Genomic DNA, 4,961 nt, shown 5'->3' with positions numbered 1-4,961 from the left:
TAACTGCACTATCACTGTTTTTCCAGTGCCGGATTGGCCTGTGTTCCCCCGACCTCCAACGGACACACACAATCCCACCTACTGTGAGGTGTGCTCCACTGGAGGGGCTCTAGCACGAATACTTAAATATAAGCAGGTGCCTCGGCCAGGGTAAGTAAGGAAGGATTTCAGCAAGAGAGAAAGACCTCAAACCACGTCAGTACTGCCAACCAATAGCTGCCCTCCAGCAGGACTGTGGGTCACTCACTCTACCCGTGGGGAGGACTAGCTAGGGTTGACAATCCTGAACGCTCGTGACGCAGTCCGGTGGCAGTCGTGGTCGTTTCCAAGGGCGGAGGCCCCAAAGGAGCGTTGCCCCAAACAGGAGTTCTGGGAAGTCCAGTGGTAGACAGAGAGTTCGAGTTGTAGTCCGGTCGTCAACAGTAGAAAGAAGGCTGGCTGCTTTGGCGGTGTGGGGTCTGAGGAGAGGTCCGTTCCTTCAGTACGGTACGGAGTCATTAGTTATGAGGTGAACGAAGATTATTAGGGGTTGAAGAAAAAGTGGTGAAACTGAAATACAGTAGGAGTAGAAAGAATCTAGGCTCAACCAGATCGCTTCATCTTTCCTATTAGTGTTTTTTTTTTGTTCTGCTCCCTTGGGTCGTCAGACCTTTGTATTAATATTGGTTTACTTATATAGTTCTTTTTATTATTATTATTTTTATTTATTTTATTTATTTATTTATTTATTTATTTATTTATTTTATTTTATTTTTTTTTACAGTATATATACTGTGTAACTGGGAGGGTGGTCACAATTTTTTTTTCTGAGGTGTTAGTTAAGTGTTAGTTGTGTTAGTCTAAAGGTACACTGTATGGAGAGGCCTGCCAGGTTCTTAGTGGAGCTGGTAGGTCACTCTCATCTTTATTCCTCTATTAATGTTTTATGTGTAAATGTGTATATTGGGGCAGGAGGTGGTTCAATTACTTCTTCCTGGCTGATGTAGCTGGGAGGGTAATCACATTATTATTATTATTATTATTTTTTTATGGAGTTAGTGAGCCCGCCCAGGTCCTTGTGTAGCTGGGAGGGTAGTCACATTTTTTTTTTTGCTAAGATGTTAGTTCAATGTTAAATGTTAGTTGTGTTAGTCTAAAGGTACACTGTATGGAGAGGCCTGCCAGGTTCTTAGTGGAGCTGGTAGGTCACTCTCATCTTTTATTCTCTCTATTAATGTTTTATATGTATATTGGGGCAGGAGATGGTTCAATTACTTTCTTCCTGGCTGATTTAAACCAACTGTGTTCTTGGAATTCTTCGTTGTCTATATTATTTATCCAATTTTGATATGTTTCTGTGTTGAGTTCAGTCACTTTGTTCCAAATATTTGCGGCTTTGTTGTGTATATCTACATTGATTGCTAGGAGGTTTGCTCTCTTGTGTAGCTGTTCATTATTGATGTGGTCTGTATATTTTATGTTATATATAAATCTGAGGGCTATATTTTGTGCTGTTTGTAACCTTTTAATGCTCGTTTTACTAAGGGTGTTCAATGGGATGGGTGGGTAGTCCATAATTGATTTGACAAGGGCAATATAAATCTTTCTTTTGTTATTAATGCTAAGGTTCTTAAAACGTTTTATTTTTGATAATCTTATTCTTGCCTGTCGTTCTTTATCTTTTAAGTATGTTATATATCCTCTTTTTGTTAGTTTTAATCCAAGCATCCTACCTTCAGTGTCGTATGGGTATAGTTCCTGGTCGACTATTACTGGACTTGTTTTAATCTTGGCTATTGGTATTATCTTGAATTTGTTCTTATTTGTCCTGATTTTCCATTTTTTCTCAATCATTTATATTTTTTATTGCTCTTACCGTGTAGAGTGCCATAAATTGGGTTGATTTTCCTGGGTACGATACTATTTGAGTAATATCATCAGCAAACATTACATATTCGCTAAAGGGGGTAGGTTGAGGTGTGTCTGAGGTATAAATTGTATAAAGTGTTGGAGAAAGGCATCCTCCTTGAGGTACTCCACTCTCAAGATTAAACATAGTTCCCATAAATTTTCCAATTTGAATTTGTGCTCTCCTATCATCTAAATAGTTACACAATATTCTTATTAAGTGTTCGGTAAGTCCCAATTTTAATATTTTATATTTTAAGCCAAAATGCCAAACTTTATCAAAAGCCTTAGAAACGTCCCTTAACATTATATTGATCTGGTTCCCCTTGCTTTTTTCTATTGCAATTATTTCCGTTATTGTAGCTATTGCAGTTAGGGTATTTCTATTGGGCATAAATCCATGTTGTCTATTGTTACTCTGTCCTGCGTGGCAGTGAACAGTGGCATTACCCACATGAATCTGACCTATATATAGTGTCAATGAATATGATGCATTCTTTGTGTACGAACCTCTGTCCTGTATGGCAGTGAAAAGTGACATTACCCACATGAATCTGACCGACGTATGTGTATGTATGTGTGCGTGTGTGCATGTATATGTACGTGTACATGTATATGTGTATGTATATACGTATATGTATGTATATGTGTGTGTGTGTGTGTTTACATATATGTATATGTACTGTCAATGAATATGATGCAACTCTTTGTGTACGAACCTCTGTCCTGCATGGCAGTGAACAGTGACATTATCCATATGAATCTGACCTCTATACATTTATAGTTGTTAATGAATATGATGTATTTCTTTGTGTGTGAACCTCTGTCCTGCGTGACAGTGAGAAGTGATACCACCCTCAGTGTCAAGACCTGACTGAATTACTCAGAATAGGCAAACTGTACTACAAGCTCTGCCAATAAATTTGTTAAACTAAAAAACGATTGTTAGTTTTCCCCTGTTGTGTTAAAAGGGCTATAAGTCTTGAATTTAAAATTTTTTCCAGTAGTTTCCCGGTAATTTCTAATAAAGATATTGGCCTGTAGTTTAATATTTCCTTATTGTCCTTACCCTCCTTGGGAATAAATATCATTTTAACATATTTTAGTTTGTCTGGAAAGTAACCGGTTATTAAGCATGCGTTATAAATGTTTAATAGTGTTTTTAAGATTTTTTCAGGTAGATTTATGATCATATTTCGTGTAATACCTGTGAGCCCAGGGGCCTTTTCCTTAAACTTCCTCAGACAGTGCATCATTTCTCCCATGGTTATTATTTGATTATTAGGTAATAAGTTATAGTCTATATATTGCCTTGGGGTGATTCTATGTATTTGTCTTCCCATTTCGTCTTCTATCCTTTCTTCGTGTTCACTATCAAAATCTTTATTTTCCTCATCTGATATTTTAAAAACTTTTACCCATTCCCTTTTGAATGCTGACTCTTGTTCATTTTCCTCGTACAATTTTGTTCCATTTTGGTCTTTAATGTATGGTGTTTTTTGCTTGTTGTGCCCCATCATCTTGTTTATGGAAGTCCAAAATGTTTTTGTGTCTTTAGTCATGTCAGCCGCCATTATAATATCATTCCATTTTTTATTGTTTGCTTCCTTACATGCGTCTCTTAATTTTATCTGTAGTGCTGTCTGCGTCGTATATAGCCATCTGTTACTGCCGTGTCTTTCCATATACCTGTTTATTTCATTGTAATGGTTTGGATTAATTTAACTTCTTCTGGTAGTCTGTTGTTGGGTAATGTTCTAAAGTGTGAAGTAGGAGTGTGTTTGGTTATAGATGTTTTTATTGCTGAGTGCAGTCTGTCCATTTCTGAGTCTATGTCTTCTGTTGTTTTCCCTTGTAGGTTAATCGAGTGGTGATTACCTAAGTCGTCTTTGAAGCTGTCCCAGTCTGTTTTACTCATTTTCAGTCTCTTTTTAATGGTATCTTTATGGGGCTTGTTAATGTAAGGGGACTTGTTTTTACTTCATATTTATTCACTTTATTCTTCAATACTTATTCCTTCTGTTATATATAATATTGTATTTTCTAAATTTTATATCCTTTCTTTCTCTCAATTTATTATCCTGCTTTAGTTATATTCTCTACCATGGATTAGTCTGGGAAAACCATGTCATTCTTACTATAAGACTTATTATACTTACAATGGTAGCCTGCCACCACCCAGACTTTTATTAGAATATAACATATCTCATTGAAATGTTAGGTAGCGAGCTTCTAGGCACCTGAGTTACAATAGTTATTTTCTGAGAACCAACTGTTAGAAGGGATAGAGCGGTGATGCTCGTATCTTACTAATTCAATATTTATTAACATAAGGAGTGAACAAAATGTTAATTATGTACACTCAGACAAGACTGGACCACTTAGGTCTTACTTTACAAGTAGCAAAATAGATCTTCAATTTTTGATTACAACATTAAACAATCATTATTTTATTTCATTGTCAATGCAGTTGGTTATATGACATACTTGACAATAACCAAAATTAAGATATTATTTAGCACATCATGTTATTTCGGAATGAACAACATGGTACTTTAACTAGAACTCACAACCACATAAAAACATTATTACTGGTTATCTCAATAGTTATGGGTCAATACTCAACATGGGATAACTATATTTCTGCTAATTATCCCCAATCATGGATACCAACTCTGCTCGATACATATAACCAAGATCAGTGAACCGGACAAGACTGAGTCCACTAGTCTGGACAAGACTGAGTCCACTGGTCGTGGGGATTGCTTACTACACAAACAGCCGAAGCTCGTTCGCTAGTAGCGCCCGGGGTAGACTCGATGCAGTGTCTTCAGGGTGCTCCTGTCCTCTGAGTCTAATCTCGCCATATTAAAGACATCCTTCAAGGATCATCTTGCCCATAGGCAGCTATCGAACCTCGGTAGTGGTGACAACACAGACAGTGCCTGGAGATGCGTTGAGGAAGAGTCACGAGTATGTAAGTCTTCAAAGTCAAAGTTGTTGGGGATTGCTGGCCACTTCGCCGCTAGGCTATTTCGGCCGAAGCTGATTGGTTGGACTTCTTTCTTTTCTTG

The sequence above is a fragment of the Homarus americanus genome, unplaced genomic scaffold, assembly GCF_018991925.1.
Source record: "Homarus americanus isolate GMGI-L3 unplaced genomic scaffold, GMGI_Hamer_2.0 scaffold4896, whole genome shotgun sequence".
Taxonomy (NCBI): domain Eukaryota; kingdom Metazoa; phylum Arthropoda; class Malacostraca; order Decapoda; family Nephropidae; genus Homarus; species Homarus americanus.
This window is presented reverse-complemented; position numbering follows the sequence as displayed.